The sequence below is a fragment of the Schistocerca nitens genome, unplaced genomic scaffold (assembly GCF_023898315.1).
Source record: "Schistocerca nitens isolate TAMUIC-IGC-003100 unplaced genomic scaffold, iqSchNite1.1 HiC_scaffold_421, whole genome shotgun sequence".
Taxonomy (NCBI): Eukaryota; Metazoa; Arthropoda; class Insecta; order Orthoptera; family Acrididae; genus Schistocerca; species Schistocerca nitens.
Window position 1 is genome coordinate 410,553 of NW_026045954.1, and position 19,690 is coordinate 430,242.

General features: G+C 52.2%; 12 non-coding genes across 12 annotated transcripts; all 12 read right to left on the reverse strand.

Annotated features, from left to right (window-relative positions):
* Window positions 1–8,385: 8,385 nt before the first annotated feature.
* Window positions 8,386–8,504, reverse strand: LOC126231947 (5S ribosomal RNA). Its single transcript, XR_007544513.1, has one exon. It is a non-coding gene; the product is annotated as a 5S ribosomal RNA (ribosomal RNA).
* Window positions 8,505–9,341: 837 nt separating this feature from the next.
* LOC126231948 (5S ribosomal RNA) lies at window positions 9,342–9,460 on the reverse strand. Its single transcript, XR_007544514.1, has one exon. It is a non-coding gene; the product is annotated as a 5S ribosomal RNA (ribosomal RNA).
* Window positions 9,461–10,297: 837 nt separating this feature from the next.
* On the reverse strand, window positions 10,298–10,416 carry LOC126231949 (5S ribosomal RNA). The gene has a single exon (XR_007544515.1). It is a non-coding gene; the product is annotated as a 5S ribosomal RNA (ribosomal RNA).
* Window positions 10,417–11,253: 837 nt separating this feature from the next.
* Window positions 11,254–11,372, reverse strand: LOC126231950 (5S ribosomal RNA). The gene has a single exon (XR_007544516.1). It is a non-coding gene; the product is annotated as a 5S ribosomal RNA (ribosomal RNA).
* An 837-nt stretch (window positions 11,373–12,209) lies between these two features.
* On the reverse strand, window positions 12,210–12,328 carry LOC126231951 (5S ribosomal RNA). The gene has a single exon (XR_007544517.1). It is a non-coding gene; the product is annotated as a 5S ribosomal RNA (ribosomal RNA).
* Window positions 12,329–13,165: 837 nt separating this feature from the next.
* On the reverse strand, window positions 13,166–13,284 carry LOC126231952 (5S ribosomal RNA). Its single transcript, XR_007544518.1, has one exon. It is a non-coding gene; the product is annotated as a 5S ribosomal RNA (ribosomal RNA).
* Window positions 13,285–14,121: 837 nt separating this feature from the next.
* Window positions 14,122–14,240, reverse strand: LOC126231955 (5S ribosomal RNA). Its single transcript, XR_007544520.1, has one exon. It is a non-coding gene; the product is annotated as a 5S ribosomal RNA (ribosomal RNA).
* An 837-nt stretch (window positions 14,241–15,077) lies between these two features.
* Window positions 15,078–15,196, reverse strand: LOC126231956 (5S ribosomal RNA). The gene has a single exon (XR_007544521.1). It is a non-coding gene; the product is annotated as a 5S ribosomal RNA (ribosomal RNA).
* An 837-nt stretch (window positions 15,197–16,033) lies between these two features.
* Window positions 16,034–16,153, reverse strand: LOC126231933 (5S ribosomal RNA). Its single transcript, XR_007544502.1, has one exon. It is a non-coding gene; the product is annotated as a 5S ribosomal RNA (ribosomal RNA).
* An 837-nt stretch (window positions 16,154–16,990) lies between these two features.
* On the reverse strand, window positions 16,991–17,109 carry LOC126231957 (5S ribosomal RNA). Its single transcript, XR_007544522.1, has one exon. It is a non-coding gene; the product is annotated as a 5S ribosomal RNA (ribosomal RNA).
* Window positions 17,110–17,946: 837 nt separating this feature from the next.
* On the reverse strand, window positions 17,947–18,065 carry LOC126231958 (5S ribosomal RNA). The gene has a single exon (XR_007544523.1). It is a non-coding gene; the product is annotated as a 5S ribosomal RNA (ribosomal RNA).
* Window positions 18,066–18,901: 836 nt separating this feature from the next.
* LOC126231959 (5S ribosomal RNA) lies at window positions 18,902–19,020 on the reverse strand. The gene has a single exon (XR_007544524.1). It is a non-coding gene; the product is annotated as a 5S ribosomal RNA (ribosomal RNA).
* Between the last annotated feature and the right edge of the window lie 670 nt (window positions 19,021–19,690).

The window sequence follows — 19,690 nt, forward strand, 5'->3', positions numbered from 1 at the left end:
GGAGGGCCAGGATGTCAGAAACTGTGAAGAGGTGGCGAACAGACTGTCACTCCACTCGCGCCTACGTGCGTGCCACCTATTGGTCTCAGTGCGTACTATTCCTGCATAATGCAGTCTCCACTTTATGTCCGGAGGGAGGGGGGGGGGGAGGGGGTTACAACTTAAAAGAAGGGAAAAAAATGGTACCTGGAAAGTTAGAACTCCGCTACAAGCAGGAAAACTACAGAATCTTAAAAGACAGATGAAAAAGAATCATATGTCCTCGTAAGAGTTGCTGAGGTAAGATGTAATGGACATGGAGAGTTGCAGTCAGATGAATACGTATTGTACTACTCTTAAGTAGTACAATCCCTTTCCCCGTCCCGACATGTCCCGACTTCCCGTCGCTAGGATGGTGGCGCATATAACAGCGCAAGCACCAGAAACGTCTGCAGAGACGAGACGACTAAAGAATAAATTTATTTTTACAAATCAAATTTCGAACTGTACAGTGCTGCACAACAATAGGCACTGACGTATTTCAGAACACACCTGCCGATTCGCACTGTTCTGTCGTTTTCAAAGACTTCCTGGCAAACTCCGTTACCACATTCTGCCCCAAACTGAGTTAATTACTGCACTTTCGTACCATTACAGTAGTTTAAAATGCTTAAGGAAGCATCTTCGTCACAACAGAAAGGTAGTATGAAAAGAGGGCTGGCAGGGGTAGCGACATAAAAAGGAGAAAATGAAGGGGAGCCAATAGCATCTTTTTTTTAACGTTTATAAACTTTTATTTACAAAATAACAATTTTCGTTTTACAAAAACATTTTACTTTTTACTCGTTTAGATAAGACCATCCGTTCTGTGCTTTTATTTTTCTGTTAGTGTCCATGTCAAATTATTTCCTTTGGTCTTCTGTATTTTAGCACCCTTTTTTCATTTTATTTTGGGTCGTATGGAAGCGGGGCTGGCAGGGGTGGCTGTATTAAGAGAAAAAAAATGAAGGGGAGCCAACAGCACCCTTTCTTTTTTTTAAAGAGGGTGATGTGAGCTTCCTCGCCTCGCCTCACACGAGATGTTGGCGTTATTTGCACTGCATTTCCTATCCCTGCCCCCGTCCCCGTCTTTGCTCGACTGCCGCTCGGGTCGTGGCCCTTATAACAGCGCAAGCACGAGAAACGTCTGCAGGAGATGACGAGACGATTTAAGAATAAATTTATGATTACATATCGAATTAAGAATTGTACACCGCTACAGAACAACAGGCGCTGACGCATATCAGAACATATCTGCCGATTCGTACTGTTTTGTCGTTTTCAAAGACTTCTTGGCGAACTTGGTTAGCACATACTCTCCTTAAACTGAGATATTTACTGCAATTTAGTACCTTATGGTGATTACAGTAGTTCGAAATGCTTAAGCAAGAATCTTTGTCACAACAGAACGGTGGTATGGAAAGAGGGCGGTATAAAAAAAAAAGTCAATGAAGGGGAGCCAACAGCACGTTTTTTTTTTTTTTGTTTTTTTTTTTTTTTTTTGTTACGGGCCTCCCATCTCCCCTTATAGCCCGGCCGTATCGCTCTCCACAAAACGCCTTCTATTGGCGAGCTTCATGAGCTATAAAGGTGCTGTTGACTCCATGTCCCATGACGAACGGATGAGAAAAAAAATAGTATCCTCTGCAGGTAGCTGTGAGATTGTCGACGTCCGTCGGGAGAAAGCGGCAGAAGCCAAAAAAAATCCATAAACCATGAAATATTCTAAATGGAAACAATGAAGCCACCAGAAAAAGCAAGGTGCCAGAATAGAAAATATAAAATAGAAAAATATAAAAATAGAAAAATAGAAAAATATAAAAATTAAGCCATTTCCTCAGGTGCTCTATTACTGGAAAAGTCCCACATCAGTAAAGCTGAGGAGGAAAGTCCATCAAGTGGATAAATAAAGTTAAAAAGGAGAAAATTAAAGGCACAGCGTGGTAATACTAAAAGGAGACTCAAAACATCACTGCCGCCATATGGGAGACCTACATGAGGAAGTCAGTGCTGCTGAAAGAAAAAGTGCCGCGATCCACAGCATAAAAATAATCAAAAACAAGGAGAAACTAACTATACCAGTAAAGAAAATGACACAAAAAGAAGAAAGTATAGTTCCTCTGATTACATGTATTTCTATAATTGATCGTTCCAGGAAAACACAGCTCGAGCGGTCACAGTAGAAAAAGTAGACCAAAACATGTTACGTAGCCATCGACATCCGGGTAAAAGCATGATCAAGGGCAACCTTCAAAAAATTCGCGAATGTAGCACGATAACCAGGCATAGCTTCAGTTTGGTCATGCTGAGTCGACAAGTAAGTAAGAAAGTCCAAATCGGTTGTCAATTTCAGGAAAAATAATGCAAAAACGGTATGACCCAGGAGCCACACCGTGGCATTCTTCTTAGTATTCGGGTAGGCGGCGCACTGTGGGATTAAAGCGTCGGTCGGCAAGACAGAACGCGTATCCACCCGATTGATAAGGCGAATCATATCGCTGGCGGTATTCCAAACACTGGAATAATGGCCACACACAAAACGGTGTTCAAGCGTATCGTCCACAGCACACAAGTCACAAGCTCCAGACGAGATGAGATTAATGGAGTGGAGCTTCGCATTCGTAGGGAAGGTACGATGCACGACCTTGTACGACACGGCGTGTACAGAGGGAGGAAGAACATTGCTGGCAAGATTTTTCCATACCGTGACCCAGTTATACCACGGTAGCCTATACTCCCACTTACAACGCACAGGAGACCCACGGAAAGCAGAAACGACGTCGCGGACGCGAAGGCTGGGAACGTCACAGAGCTCCAGGTAGCTGTTGTCCATATAGTAGCGACGCACATAATTAAGATAAAAGGGAATGTGCGAAACATTCACCGGCGCCGCTGCAGACGTAGGACGATACATATTAAAGACCGCCGCAGTAGTACCATACGGGGCCCTCTCCATAACAACAGTGGTCCGTTTCCAAAGGAGAGCAGAACACTTCGCGCGAAGATCGACGAGGCCCAAACCACCATCTGTTGGGCTTAAAGTACAGGTGTCATACGAGACTTTAAAAATGTCACCTCGCCATAAAAACCAATACACCGCCTGCTTGAGGGCACGTTCCAATTGCCGAGGCAGTGGAAGGACCTGTGCGAGATACCACGCCCTGGCCAGAATGGTAGTATTGATCAAGGCGACCTTATCACGAAGCGCCAACGTGCGAGCCGCATAGATCTTGGCAACAGCACGCACCTTGTGCAGCGTGGACCGCCAATTAAGCGCTTCCATGCGTTGCGGGTGAGAAGAAAAAAGCACGCCCAGGACTTTTTGCTGTTCACGGACACAGAACCAGTTCCGCTGCAAGGACCGTGCGCGGGGTGTAAGAGGCAAACAAACAGTCTTAGCAGGGTTAACAATGGCACCTGTGGCTTTTTCAAATCGTTGCAGCGCGCCATATAAAGTGTCAACGTCGTCAGAACGGCTAAGAAAAACACCAAGGTCGTCGGCGTAAGCTTTGCAAATGAGGCGGTGCGTCCCTATCTGAATGCCGTGGCATTCCCGGCCAATAATTCGCAGCAACGGATCTAAAGCTACAGAAAAAAGAGCCATCGAAAGGGGACACCCCTGCCGCACCGAGCGCCCAACACGGAAAGCCGGCGTCAAGCGGCCATTGACACTAACACGGGACGTCGCATTCTGTAAAAGATGCTTTACCACAGTCGTAAACTTAAGACCGAAGCCCATCCGCACAAGAACCTGGCGGAGGTAGACATGGCTAATGCGGTCGAAAGCATTTTTGAAATCAATTAATAAGATGGCAGCTATCGGCAGTCGCGCACTTTTAACAAAGCCGATACAGTCGCGATAGGCGAGGACGGCGTCAAAAATGTTTCGACCCTGCACCGCACATGATTGACCGTCACTGAGGACCGACGGTAAAACAACCTTAAGGCGTTGAGCCACACAGCGCGTCACAATCTTAAAGTCCGCGTTAAGTAAAGTTATTGGCCGAACAGCGTCAATACAGGGCGTCGCAGTCGATTTAGGGACTAAGGTCACTACCCCCTCCTCAAAAGCAGCAGGGATAACAGCACCATCCCGTATTTCATTTAAAAGAGCCTCAAAAACATCACGAAAAAGATCATAAAATTTCAAGTAAAATTCAGCAGGAATGCCGTCGGGACCAGGCGATTTACACTTAGGGCTTCGTCGGATAGCGTCGTACAGGTCGTCATGTACATAAGCAGCATTTAAATGCGTCCTATCCGTACGGGTTAAAACATGAGGTATGACTTGTAAAAAATCCCGCAACGCATCACAATCAACATCCAGCGCACGAAAAAGGGAACTAAAATGATTAAAAATATCCCGCTCAATGTCGGACTTGACAGTGGTCCGTCCACCGTCGCACTTCTTCCAGGTACGGATGTGCAGACGGGCGCGCCGCCTTCGTTCCCTGGTCAGATGATAAAGCGACAAAGGTTCGCCATCCACAACCCCCGCAGGCTGGCTGCGGACGACGACACCGCCACTAACAGCACGCAAATCGCCGAGAAGCTTACGCTGGAATTGTTTAAAAGCGGGCAGCAAGGCAGGCTGTGACGTCACGCGCAGCGCGAGGTCTTGTAAACACGCCTGATGGAAGCGGGCCGTAGCGCGACGCCAACGAGCCGCCTCGCGGCTAAAATCCATCAAAAACCGCCTAATCACCGGCTTGGCCTCCCCGACCCACCACTCCAGCACACGACAGTCACCTCGCCGAGTCCCGATTAATTTGTGCCACAGATTGGTAAAACACGTCACAAAATGGGCGTCATTCAATAAAGCACAATTAAATTTCCACAGATTCTTTCGTCTGGGAACACAAACCCCAGGCAATAAAAGCTGACAAAGGTAACCGGAATGATCAGAAAACACCACGGGAAACATTTCCGTGCGGCAAATACGGGCAGAAAACGGGGCAGAAACGTAAATTCTGTCCAGGCGGCTGTGCCCCGTGGGATAAAAATGAGTATAGTGCGTAACGTCAGGGTTGAAAACACGCCACGTATCAACGAGCTGAAAACTGCGAATCAAGTCGCCGAGCTCGCGACAAATGTTAGGACGAGGCACCTGATCGACAACATCTAATACGCAATTAAAATCGCCGCCTACAACTAAAGCATCCACATTGCGGTGTAGCAGCGCACACAGTTCCTGCCCATAAAAAGCAGCCCTCGCCGGCTTATCGTTCCCAGACGGAGCATAAACGTTAACAAATACAACGCCCAGTAGAGTGCAACTAACAGCACGACCATTAGGTAAAATGTCAACATTGGAAATAGCAAGGTCAGAACGTACTAAAATGGCAGTTCCTGTACTGTGATCAGGTAAAACATTGTCAATAACAATAAAGTCACTAAAATCGTGTAAAAAGACAAGTGCATCACGCGTCACCTCTTGTAAAAAGACAACATGGCAGTGGTGATCGCGTAAAAAGTCCTTAAAAGCCAGGATCTTGCAGTGGTGACTCAACTTGTTTAGATTAAAAGTGACAATATTCCACTGGCTAAAATCGTAAGTCATAGACGCACACAATTAAGAGACACACACAAAAGTAAAAACACACATAAAACACGGAATGGGCATAAGCACAAAAGAGGAGGGGGCACAGGACACACACTACGTCTCCTCACCCTCCACAACATCCTTCGCCCACTCCGAAGGTTCGAAGGGGGAGAGGGGTGGCAGGGTGGCAGTAGCTGTCACGTCAGAGGCGCCCGACACAGAATCCCTGACGGGCATCTCGACGTCGGAGGAAGGCACCGACACGCGGTCGTGGATAGACGGACCAGCGCGACGTCGGTGTACATCCTCAGCCTTACGTTTCGTCGACATAGGTGCCGCAGTCACAGCCGAGACTGTGTCTGGCGCCAAAACAGGCACGTCTACAGAGGCGGGTTGACTCAACACAGTCCGCAGATGGCGAACAGCAACGTCACGTTGCTGCGCTGCAACACTCACATCAGCTGATTGCGCGTGGCGAGAGGAGGCACGCGGCGGCTGTTGTTGTTGTTGTTTGCGCGGCGGCTGACGCCCGGAGCCGGAAGCCTGAGGCGGCCGTAGCTCCACGTCTAGGTCGCGCCGCGCGGCACGGCGTTGCGACGCCCAAGAAGAGGCGGGGGAGCGCCCTACCGGGGACGGACTACGGTCACCTCGCGTTAAACCCCTGTCGTAAGAAGGGGAGCTACTTGCACTGCGGAAGCGTTGCCTACTGGAACTCCGAGAACGAGCTTCGTCCCGTTGCGGTTTCGGTTCCACAAAAACATCGCGTGATTCCGCAACAGGAATAGGCTCAGGAACATCAGAGGGTACAACGACGGGTGCAGGCACAGAAAGAGAGGGTGCCGACTGCGACACAATAGGTGCAACAGAGTCCGAAATAGGGCGCGAAACAACATCGGTTACCGATTGCGGCACGGAGTCAGAGACAGTCTCCGACACAACAGCACCCACAACAGGTTGAATAACAGCAGGCACGTTTTCCGAAACCACGGACAAAGATTCCTGGCCGGTAGTCGCAAGAACAGAGACAGTAGCATCAGCAGACATATCCATCGCTTCCGCGGCTGCAGCAAGATTAACATCTGCCGCACGCCGCGCAAGTGCGGGGGGGGCGGAACCCAAGACCGTAGCCGCGACGGAAGCAAAACTAGCTCCTTGCAAATTGGCCTCAAGTGGTAGCTGAACAGGCCGTTTTCGCTTCGGACAATCCTGCCGATAATGTCCTACACCATTACAAAAGGAGCAAGTCTGTGGCTGGCCACTGTACGTGACAAACGCACGGTGACCGTTTACCAAAATAAAAGACGGAATATGCTGCCTAACCACCATCTTAACACTGCGCACACCGTTCTCGACCTGAAATATATACGCAGACGACCATTTCTCTTTCACAACAGATAAAACAGTGCCATATGGCCGCAAGTGACGAGAAATAGTGTCGTTGCGAATTTCAAACGGAAGGTTAAATATCCGTATTTGCCGAAGACCAAAACCAGCATGAGACACAGTGACATTACTAATATTTCCGTTAAGGTGTCGAAATCTGCGAACACCGTCATTAACAGAAACAACAGCATCACACAGATCGGAAGATTTCAGTTTTAAGAACACAGAATTTAAAAACGTATCGAACTGAATACCGAGTACATCATTAGTAGACAACAACAAATCCTCAATTATCCAACGATGGATCTCAAAAGCCGAAGGTTTCTCTACAGAACGATCAAACTCGCACTGAACATTGTTCTGTCGCTCTTCACTATCATCGTAAAGTATATCCATTACTTACAGTCAGTAGAAGTATAGCCACGTGGCAAAGTAAGCAGACGAACGCCGACGCGCCGCCGGCCAAGTCGCACAAGGAAACACTGCACGCGAGGCACCGAGGTGTTGCCAGGCGGGCAGCCAGCCAAGTACTAACCGCGCCCGATGTTGCTTAACTTCGGTGAGCGGACGAGAACCGGTGTATACAACATGGCATGGCCGTTGGCGTTCGTTTGCTGTAGGCGCACGGCAGAATTTGCATTCGGCTCTTCTCCCAACACACAAAATCATAGTTCGCGGTCGAAACAGTCGGACGCATTTGACGCAAAGCACTTCCTTCCGCTGCAGCGAGTTCCTCGAGGACGGCGCGGAGCGCGCGCCCTACGTCCCAGCAGAGCGACTGCCGAATTAGCGGGCGCGCCGCCGCGTGTGTAAGACGCACAGCTGCTCGTTGCACCTCCTGTCATTCGCTTGGTGCGTGCAACCTTCGACACTCGCGGAAGGCGCGTCTTGTTCCTGGTGTCCATCGCAGGAGGGCTGGCGCGCGACCGTCCGGCGTATGGCCCGTGCGGTGTCGTGCTGGAGGGCGCCACTGCTGGCGGTGTGAGCTTCCTCGCCTCACACGGGATGTTTGCGTCATTTGCACTGCATTTCCTGTCCCTGTCCCCGTCCCGACTTGTCCCGACTTTGCTCGACTGCCGCTCGCTGACGCTCGGGTCGTGGCCCTTATAACAGCGCAAGCACGAGAAACGTCTGCAGGAGGACACGAGACGATTTAAGAATAAATTTATGATTACGTATCGAATTAAGAATTGTACACCGCTACAGAACAACAGGCGCTGACGCATTTCAGAACATATCTGCCGATTCGTACTGTTTTGTCGTTTTCAAAGACTTCCTGGCGAACTTGGTTAGCACATTCTCCCCTTAAACTGAGATATTTACTGCAATTTCGTACCTTATGGTCATTACAGTAGTTTGAAATTCTTTAGCAAGAATCTTTGTCACAACAGAACGGTGGTATGGAAAGAGGGCGGTATAAAAAAAAAAGGTCAGTGAAGGGGAGCCAACAGCACGCGGTGTTCCCAGGCGGTCACCCATCCAAGTACTAACCGCGCCCGATGTTGCTTAACTTCGGTGAGCGGACGAGAACCGGTGTATACAACATGGCATGGCCGTTGGCGTTCGTTTGCTGTAGGCGCACGGCAGAATTTGCATTCGGCTCTTCTCCCAACACACAAAATCATAGTTCGCGGTCGAAACAGTCGGACGCATTTGACGCAAAGCACTTCCTTCCGCTGCAGCGAGTTCCTCGAGGACGGCGCGGAGCGCGCGCCCTACGTCCCAGCAGAGCGACTGCCGAATTAGCGGGCGCGCCGCCGCGTGTGTAAGACGCACAGCTGCTCGTTGCACCTCCTGTCATTCGCTTGGTGCGTGCAACCTTCGACACTCGCGGAAGGCGCGTCTTGTTCCTGGTGTCCATCGCAGGAGGGCTGGCGCGCGACCGTCCGGCGTATGGCCCGTGCGGTGTCGTGCTGGAGGGCGCCACTGCTGGCGGTGTGAGCTTCCTCGCCTCACACGGGATGTTTGCGTCATTTGCACTGCATTTCCTGTCCCTGTCCCCGTCCCGACTTGTCCCGACTTTGCTCGACTGCCGCTCGCTGACGCTCGGGTCGTGGCCCTTATAACAGCGCAAGCACGAGAAACGTCTGCAGGAGGACACGAGACGATTTAAGAATAAATTTATGATTACGTATCGAATTAAGAATTGTACACCGCTACAGAACAACAGGCGCTGACGCATTTCAGAACATATCTGCCGATTCGTACTGTTTTGTCGTTTTCAAAGACTTCCTGGCGAACTTGGTTAGCACATTCTCCCCTTAAACTGAGATATTTACTGCAATTTCGTACCTTATGGTCATTACAGTAGTTTGAAATTCTTTAGCAAGAATCTTTGTCACAACAGAACGGTGGTATGGAAAGAGGGCGGTATAAAAAAAAAAGGTCAGTGAAGGGGAGCCAACAGCACGCGGTGTTCCCAGGCGGTCACCCATCCAAGTACTAACCGCGCCCGATGTTGCTTAACTTCGGTGAGCGGACGAGAACCGGTGTATACAACATGGCATGGCCGTTGGCGTTCGTTTGCTGTAGGCGCACGGCAGAATTTGCATTCGGCTCTTCTCCCAACACACAAAATCATAGTTCGCGGTCGAAACAGTCGGACGCATTTGACGCAAAGCACTTCCTTCCGCTGCAGCGAGTTCCTCGAGGACGGCGCGGAGCGCGCGCCCTACGTCCCAGCAGAGCGACTGCCGAATTAGCGGGCGCGCCGCCGCGTGTGTAAGACGCACAGCTGCTCGTTGCACCTCCTGTCATTCGCTTGGTGCGTGCAACCTTCGACACTCGCGGAAGGCGCGTCTTGTTCCTGGTGTCCATCGCAGGAGGGCTGGCGCGCGACCGTCCGGCGTATGGCCCGTGCGGTGTCGTGCTGGAGGGCGCCACTGCTGGCGGTGTGAGCTTCCTCGCCTCACACGGGATGTTTGCGTCATTTGCACTGCATTTCCTGTCCCTGTCCCCGTCCCGACTTGTCCCGACTTTGCTCGACTGCCGCTCGCTGACGCTCGGGTCGTGGCCCTTATAACAGCGCAAGCACGAGAAACGTCTGCAGGAGGACACGAGACGATTTAAGAATAAATTTATGATTACGTATCGAATTAAGAATTGTACACCGCTACAGAACAACAGGCGCTGACGCATTTCAGAACATATCTGCCGATTCGTACTGTTTTGTCGTTTTCAAAGACTTCCTGGCGAACTTGGTTAGCACATTCTCCCCTTAAACTGAGATATTTACTGCAATTTCGTACCTTATGGTCATTACAGTAGTTTGAAATTCTTTAGCAAGAATCTTTGTCACAACAGAACGGTGGTATGGAAAGAGGGCGGTATAAAAAAAAAAGGTCAGTGAAGGGGAGCCAACAGCACGCGGTGTTCCCAGGCGGTCACCCATCCAAGTACTAACCGCGCCCGATGTTGCTTAACTTCGGTGAGCGGACGAGAACCGGTGTATACAACATGGCATGGCCGTTGGCGTTCGTTTGCTGTAGGCGCACGGCAGAATTTGCATTCGGCTCTTCTCCCAACACACAAAATCATAGTTCGCGGTCGAAACAGTCGGACGCATTTGACGCAAAGCACTTCCTTCCGCTGCAGCGAGTTCCTCGAGGACGGCGCGGAGCGCGCGCCCTACGTCCCAGCAGAGCGACTGCCGAATTAGCGGGCGCGCCGCCGCGTGTGTAAGACGCACAGCTGCTCGTTGCACCTCCTGTCATTCGCTTGGTGCGTGCAACCTTCGACACTCGCGGAAGGCGCGTCTTGTTCCTGGTGTCCATCGCAGGAGGGCTGGCGCGCGACCGTCCGGCGTATGGCCCGTGCGGTGTCGTGCTGGAGGGCGCCACTGCTGGCGGTGTGAGCTTCCTCGCCTCACACGGGATGTTTGCGTCATTTGCACTGCATTTCCTGTCCCTGTCCCCGTCCCGACTTGTCCCGACTTTGCTCGACTGCCGCTCGCTGACGCTCGGGTCGTGGCCCTTATAACAGCGCAAGCACGAGAAACGTCTGCAGGAGGACACGAGACGATTTAAGAATAAATTTATGATTACGTATCGAATTAAGAATTGTACACCGCTACAGAACAACAGGCGCTGACGCATTTCAGAACATATCTGCCGATTCGTACTGTTTTGTCGTTTTCAAAGACTTCCTGGCGAACTTGGTTAGCACATTCTCCCCTTAAACTGAGATATTTACTGCAATTTCGTACCTTATGGTCATTACAGTAGTTTGAAATTCTTTAGCAAGAATCTTTGTCACAACAGAACGGTGGTATGGAAAGAGGGCGGTATAAAAAAAAAAGGTCAGTGAAGGGGAGCCAACAGCACGCGGTGTTCCCAGGCGGTCACCCATCCAAGTACTAACCGCGCCCGATGTTGCTTAACTTCGGTGAGCGGACGAGAACCGGTGTATACAACATGGCATGGCCGTTGGCGTTCGTTTGCTGTAGGCGCACGGCAGAATTTGCATTCGGCTCTTCTCCCAACACACAAAATCATAGTTCGCGGTCGAAACAGTCGGACGCATTTGACGCAAAGCACTTCCTTCCGCTGCAGCGAGTTCCTCGAGGACGGCGCGGAGCGCGCGCCCTACGTCCCAGCAGAGCGACTGCCGAATTAGCGGGCGCGCCGCCGCGTGTGTAAGACGCACAGCTGCTCGTTGCACCTCCTGTCATTCGCTTGGTGCGTGCAACCTTCGACACTCGCGGAAGGCGCGTCTTGTTCCTGGTGTCCATCGCAGGAGGGCTGGCGCGCGACCGTCCGGCGTATGGCCCGTGCGGTGTCGTGCTGGAGGGCGCCACTGCTGGCGGTGTGAGCTTCCTCGCCTCACACGGGATGTTTGCGTCATTTGCACTGCATTTCCTGTCCCTGTCCCCGTCCCGACTTGTCCCGACTTTGCTCGACTGCCGCTCGCTGACGCTCGGGTCGTGGCCCTTATAACAGCGCAAGCACGAGAAACGTCTGCAGGAGGACACGAGACGATTTAAGAATAAATTTATGATTACGTATCGAATTAAGAATTGTACACCGCTACAGAACAACAGGCGCTGACGCATTTCAGAACATATCTGCCGATTCGTACTGTTTTGTCGTTTTCAAAGACTTCCTGGCGAACTTGGTTAGCACATTCTCCCCTTAAACTGAGATATTTACTGCAATTTCGTACCTTATGGTCATTACAGTAGTTTGAAATTCTTTAGCAAGAATCTTTGTCACAACAGAACGGTGGTATGGAAAGAGGGCGGTATAAAAAAAAAAGGTCAGTGAAGGGGAGCCAACAGCACGCGGTGTTCCCAGGCGGTCACCCATCCAAGTACTAACCGCGCCCGATGTTGCTTAACTTCGGTGAGCGGACGAGAACCGGTGTATACAACATGGCATGGCCGTTGGCGTTCGTTTGCTGTAGGCGCACGGCAGAATTTGCATTCGGCTCTTCTCCCAACACACAAAATCATAGTTCGCGGTCGAAACAGTCGGACGCATTTGACGCAAAGCACTTCCTTCCGCTGCAGCGAGTTCCTCGAGGACGGCGCGGAGCGCGCGCCCTACGTCCCAGCAGAGCGACTGCCGAATTAGCGGGCGCGCCGCCGCGTGTGTAAGACGCACAGCTGCTCGTTGCACCTCCTGTCATTCGCTTGGTGCGTGCAACCTTCGACACTCGCGGAAGGCGCGTCTTGTTCCTGGTGTCCATCGCAGGAGGGCTGGCGCGCGACCGTCCGGCGTATGGCCCGTGCGGTGTCGTGCTGGAGGGCGCCACTGCTGGCGGTGTGAGCTTCCTCGCCTCACACGGGATGTTTGCGTCATTTGCACTGCATTTCCTGTCCCTGTCCCCGTCCCGACTTGTCCCGACTTTGCTCGACTGCCGCTCGCTGACGCTCGGGTCGTGGCCCTTATAACAGCGCAAGCACGAGAAACGTCTGCAGGAGGACACGAGACGATTTAAGAATAAATTTATGATTACGTATCGAATTAAGAATTGTACACCGCTACAGAACAACAGGCGCTGACGCATTTCAGAACATATCTGCCGATTCGTACTGTTTTGTCGTTTTCAAAGACTTCCTGGCGAACTTGGTTAGCACATTCTCCCCTTAAACTGAGATATTTACTGCAATTTCGTACCTTATGGTCATTACAGTAGTTTGAAATTCTTTAGCAAGAATCTTTGTCACAACAGAACGGTGGTATGGAAAGAGGGCGGTATAAAAAAAAAAGGTCAGTGAAGGGGAGCCAACAGCACGCGGTGTTCCCAGGCGGTCACCCATCCAAGTACTAACCGCGCCCGATGTTGCTTAACTTCGGTGAGCGGACGAGAACCGGTGTATACAACATGGCATGGCCGTTGGCGTTCGTTTGCTGTAGGCGCACGGCAGAATTTGCATTCGGCTCTTCTCCCAACACACAAAATCATAGTTCGCGGTCGAAACAGTCGGACGCATTTGACGCAAAGCACTTCCTTCCGCTGCAGCGAGTTCCTCGAGGACGGCGCGGAGCGCGCGCCCTACGTCCCAGCAGAGCGACTGCCGAATTAGCGGGCGCGCCGCCGCGTGTGTAAGACGCACAGCTGCTCGTTGCACCTCCTGTCATTCGCTTGGTGCGTGCAACCTTCGACACTCGCGGAAGGCGCGTCTTGTTCCTGGTGTCCATCGCAGGAGGGCTGGCGCGCGACCGTCCGGCGTATGGCCCGTGCGGTGTCGTGCTGGAGGGCGCCACTGCTGGCGGTGTGAGCTTCCTCGCCTCACACGGGATGTTTGCGTCATTTGCACTGCATTTCCTGTCCCTGTCCCCGTCCCGACTTGTCCCGACTTTGCTCGACTGCCGCTCGCTGACGCTCGGGTCGTGGCCCTTATAACAGCGCAAGCACGAGAAACGTCTGCAGGAGGACACGAGACGATTTAAGAATAAATTTATGATTACGTATCGAATTAAGAATTGTACACCGCTACAGAACAACAGGCGCTGACGCATTTCAGAACATATCTGCCGATTCGTACTGTTTTGTCGTTTTCAAAGACTTCCTGGCGAACTTGGTTAGCACATTCTCCCCTTAAACTGAGATATTTACTGCAATTTCGTACCTTATGGTCATTACAGTAGTTTGAAATTCTTTAGCAAGAATCTTTGTCACAACAGAACGGTGGTATGGAAAGAGGGCGGTATAAAAAAAAAAGGTCAGTGAAGGGGAGCCAACAGCACGCGGTGTTCCCAGGCGGTCACCCATCCAAGTACTAACCGCGCCCGATGTTGCTTAACTTCGGTGAGCGGACGAGAACCGGTGTATACAACATGGCATGGCCGTTGGCGTTCGTTTGCTGTAGGCGCACGGCAGAATTTGCATTCGGCTCTTCTCCCAACACACAAAATCATAGTTCGCGGTCGAAACAGTCGGACGCATTTGACGCAAAGCACTTCCTTCCGCTGCAGCGAGTTCCTCGAGGACGGCGCGGAGCGCGCGCCCTACGTCCCAGCAGAGCGACTGCCGAATTAGCGGGCGCGCCGCCGCGTGTGTAAGACGCACAGCTGCTCGTTGCACCTCCTGTCATTCGCTTGGTGCGTGCAACCTTCGACACTCGCGGAAGGCGCGTCTTGTTCCTGGTGTCCATCGCAGGAGGGCTGGCGCGCGACCGTCCGGCGTATGGCCCGTGCGGTGTCGTGCTGGAGGGCGCCACTGCTGGCGGTGTGAGCTTCCTCGCCTCACACGGGATGTTTGCGTCATTTGCACTGCATTTCCTGTCCCTGTCCCCGTCCCGACTTGTCCCGACTTTGCTCGACTGCCGCTCGCTGACGCTCGGGTCGTGGCCCTTATAACAGCGCAAGCACGAGAAACGTCTGCAGGAGGACACGAGACGATTTAAGAATAAATTTATGATTACGTATCGAATTAAGAATTGTACACCGCTACAGAACAACAGGCGCTGACGCATTTCAGAACATATCTGCCGATTCGTACTGTTTTGTCGTTTTCAAAGACTTCCTGGCGAACTTGGTTAGCACATTCTCCCCTTAAACTGAGATATTTACTGCAATTTCGTACCTTATGGTCATTACAGTAGTTTGAAATTCTTTAGCAAGAATCTTTGTCACAACAGAACGGTGGTATGGAAAGAGGGCGGTATAAAAAAAAAAGGTCAGTGAAGGGGAGCCAACAGCACGCGGTGTTCCCAGGCGGTCACCCATCCAAGTACTAACCGCGCCCGATGTTGCTTAACTTCGGTGAGCGGACGAGAACCGGTGTATACAACATGGCATGGCCGTTGGCGTTCGTTTGCTGTAGGCGCACGGCAGAATTTGCATTCGGCTCTTCTCCCAACACACAAAATCATAGTTCGCGGTCGAAACAGTCGGACGCATTTGACGCAAAGCACTTCCTTCCGCTGCAGCGAGTTCCTCGAGGACGGCGCGGAGCGCGCGCCCTACGTCCCAGCAGAGCGACTGCCGAATTAGCGGGCGCGCCGCCGCGTGTGTAAGACGCACAGCTGCTCGTTGCACCTCCTGTCATTCGCTTGGTGCGTGCAACCTTCGACACTCGCGGAAGGCGCGTCTTGTTCCTGGTGTCCATCGCAGGAGGGCTGGCGCGCGACCGTCCGGCGTATGGCCCGTGCGGTGTCGTGCTGGAGGGCGCCACTGCTGGCGGTGTGAGCTTCCTCGCCTCACACGGGATGTTTGCGTCATTTGCACTGCATTTCCTGTCCCTGTCCCCGTCCCGACTTGTCCCGACTTTGCTCGACTGCCGCTCGCTGACGCTCGGGTCGTGGCCCTTATAACAGCGCAAGCACGAGAAACGTCTGCAGGAGGACACGAGACGATTTAAGAATAAATTTATGATTACGTATCGAATTAAGAATTGTACACCGCTACAGAACAACAGGCGCTGACGCATTTCAGAACATATCTGCCGATTCGTACTGTTTTGTCGTTTTCAAAGACTTCCTGGCGAACTTGGTTAGCACATTCTCCCCTTAAACTGAGATATTTACTGCAATTTCGTACCTTATGGTCATTACAGTAGTTTGAAATTCTTTAGCAAGAATCTTTGTCACAACAGAACGGTGGTATGGAAAGAGGGCGGTATAAAAAAAAAAGGTCAGTGAAGGGGAGCCAACAGCACGCGGTGTTCCCAGGCGGTCACCCATCCCAAGTACTAACCGCGCCCGATGTTGCTTAACTTCGGTGAGCGGACGAGAACCGGTGTATACAACATGGCATGGCCGTTGGCGTTCGTTTGCTGTAGGCGCACGGCAGAATTTGCATTCGGCTCTTCTCCCAACACACAAAATCATAGTTCGCGGTCGAAACAGTCGGACGCATTTGACGCAAAGCACTTCCTTCCGCTGCAGCGAGTTCCTCGAGGACGGCGCGGAGCGCGCGCCCTACGTCCCAGCAGAGCGACTGCCGAATTAGCGGGCGCGCCGCCGCGTGTGTAAGACGCACAGCTGCTCGTTGCACCTCCTGTCATTCGCTTGGTGCGTGCAACCTTCGACACTCGCGGAAGGCGCGTCTTGTTCCTGGTGTCCATCGCAGGAGGGCTGGCGCGCGACCGTCCGGCGTATGGCCCGTGCGGTGTCGTGCTGGAGGGCGCCACTGCTGGCGGTGTGAGCTTCCTCGCCTCACACGGGATGTTTGCGTCATTTGCACTGCATTTCCTGTCCCTGTCCCCGTCCCGACTTGTCCCGACTTTGCTCGACTGCCGCTCGCTGACGCTCGGGTCGTGGCCCTTATAACAGCGCAAGCACGAGAAACGTCTGCAGGAGGACACGAGACGATTTAAGAATAAATTTATGATTACGTATCGAATTAAGAATTGTACACCGCTACAGAACAACAGGCGCTGACGCATTTCAGAACATATCTGCCGATTCGTACTGTTTTGTCGTTTTCAAAGACTTCCTGGCGAACTTGGTTAGCACATTCTCCCCTTAAACTGAGATATTTACTGCAATTTCGTACCTTATGGTCATTACAGTAGTTTGAAATTCTTTAGCAAGAATCTTTGTCACAACAGAACGGTGGTATGGAAAGAGGGCGGTATAAAAAAAAAAGGTCAGTGAAGGGGAGCCAACAGCACGCGGTGTTCCCAGGCGGTCACCCATCCAAGTACTAACCGCGCCCGATGTTGCTTAACTTCGGTGAGCGGACGAGAACCGGTGTATACAACATGGCATGGCCGTTGGCGTTCGTTTGCTGTAGGCGCACGGCAGAATTTGCATTCGGCTCTTCTCCCAACACACAAAATCATAGTTCGCGGTCGAAACAGTCGGACGCATTTGACGCAAAGCACTTCCTTCCGCTGCAGCGAGTTCCTCGAGGACGGCGCGGAGCGCGCGCCCTACGTCCCAGCAGAGCGACTGCCGAATTAGCGGGCGCGCCGCCGCGTGTGTAAGACGCACAGCTGCTCGTTGCACCTCCTGTCATTCGCTTGGTGCGTGCAACCTTCGACACTCGCGGAAGGCGCGTCTTGTTCCTGGTGTCCATCGCAGGAGGGCTGGCGCGCGACCGTCCGGCGTATGGCCCGTGCGGTGTCGTGCTGGAGGGCGCCACTGCTGGCGGTGTGAGCTTCCTCGCCTCACACGGGATGTTTGCGTCATTTGCACTGCATTTCCTGTCCCTGTCCCCGTCCCGACTTGTCCCGACTTTGCTCGACTGCCGCTCGCTGACGCTCGGGTCGTGGCCCTTATAACAGCGCAAGCACGAGAAACGTCTGCAGGAGGACACGAGACGATTTAAGAATAAATTTATGATTACGTATCGAATTAAGAATTGTACACCGCTACAGAACAACAGGCGCTGACGCATTTCAGAACATATCTGCCGATTCGTACTGTTTTGTCGTTTTCAAAGACTTCCTGGCGAACTTGGTTAGCACATTCTCCCCTTAAACTGAGATATTTACTGCAATTTCGTACCTTATGGTCATTACAGTAGTTTGAAATTCTTTAGCAAGAATCTTTGTCACAACAGAACGGTGGTATGGAAAGAGGGCGGTATAAAAAAAAAAGGTCAGTGAAGGGGAGCCAACAGCACGCGGTGTTCCCAGGCGGTCACCCATCCAAGTACTAACCGCGCCCGATGTTGCTTAACTTCGGTGAGCGGACGAGAACCGGTGTATACAACATGGCATGGCCGTTGGCGTTCGTTTGCTGTAGGCGCACGGCAGAATTTGCATTCGGCTCTTCTCCCAACACACAAAATCATAGTTCGCGGTCGAAACAGTCGGACGCATTTGACGCAAAGCACTTCCTTCCGCTGCAGCGAGTTCCTCGAGGACGGCGCGGAGCGCGCGCCCTACGTCCCAGCAGAGCGACTGCCGAATTAGCGGGCGCGCCGCCGCGTGTGTAAGACGCACAGCTGCTCGTTGCACCTCCTGTCATTCGCTTGGTGCGTGCAACCTTCGACACTCGCGGAAGGCGCGTCTTGTTCCTGGTGTCCATCGCAGGAGGGCTGGCGCGCGACCGTCCGGCGTATGGCCCGTGCGGTGTCGTGCTGGAGGGCGCCACTGCTGGCGGTGTGAGCTTCCTCGCCTCACACGGGATGTTTGCGTCATTTGCACTGCATTTCCTGTCCCTGTCCCCGTCCCGACTTGTCCCGACTTTGCTCGACTGCCGCTCGCTGACGCTCGGGTCGTGGCCCTTATAACAGCGCAAGCACGAGAAACGTCTGCAGGGGACACGAGACGATTTAAGAATAAATTTATGATTACGTATCGAATTAAGAATTGTACACCGCTACAGAACAACAGGCGCTGACGCATTTCAGAACATATCTGCCGATTCGTACTGTTTTGTCGTTTTCAAAGACTTCCTGGCGAACTTGGTTAGCACATTCTCCCCTTAAACTGAGATATTTACTGCAATTTCGTACCTTATGGTCATTACAGTAGTTTGAAATTCTTTAGCAAGAATCTTTGTCACAACAGAACGGTGGTATGGAAAGAGGGCGGTATAAAAAAAAAAGGTCAGTGAAGGGGAGCCAACAGCACGCGGTGTTCCCAGGCGGTCACCCATCCAAGTACTAACCGCGCCCGATGTTGCTTAACTTCGGTGAGCGGACGAGAACCGGTGTATACAACATGGCATGGCCGTTGGCGTTCGTTTGCTGTAGGCGCACGGCAGAATTTGCATTCGGCTCTTCTCCCAACACACAAAATCATAGTTCGCGGTCGAAACAGTCGGACGCATTTGACGCAAAGCACTTCCTTCCGCTGCAGCGAGTTCCTCGAGGACGGCGCGGAGCGCGCGCCCTACGTCCCAGCAGAGCGACTGCCGAATTAGCGGGCGCGCCGCCGCGTGTGTAAGACGCACAGCTGCTCGTTGCACCTCCTGTCATTCGCTTGGTGCGTGCAACCTTCGACACTCGCGGAAGGCGCGTCTTGTTCCTGGTGTCCATCGCAGGAGGGCTGGCGCGCGACCGTCCGGCGTATGGCCCGTGCGGTGTCGTGCTGGAGGGCGCCACTGCTGGCGGTGTGAGCTTCCTCGCCTCACACGGGATGTTTGCGTCATTTGCACTGCATTTCCTGTCCCTGTCCCCGTCCCGACTTGTCCCGACTTTGCTCGACTGCCGCTCGCTGACGCTCGGGTCGTGGCCCTTATAACAGCGCAAGCACGAGAAACGTCTGCAGGAGGACACGAGACGATTTAAGAATAAATTTATGATTACGTATCGAATTAAGAATTGTACACCGCTACAGAACAACAGGCGCTGACGCATTTCAGAACATATCTGCCGATTCGTACTGTTTTGTCGTTTTCAAAGACTT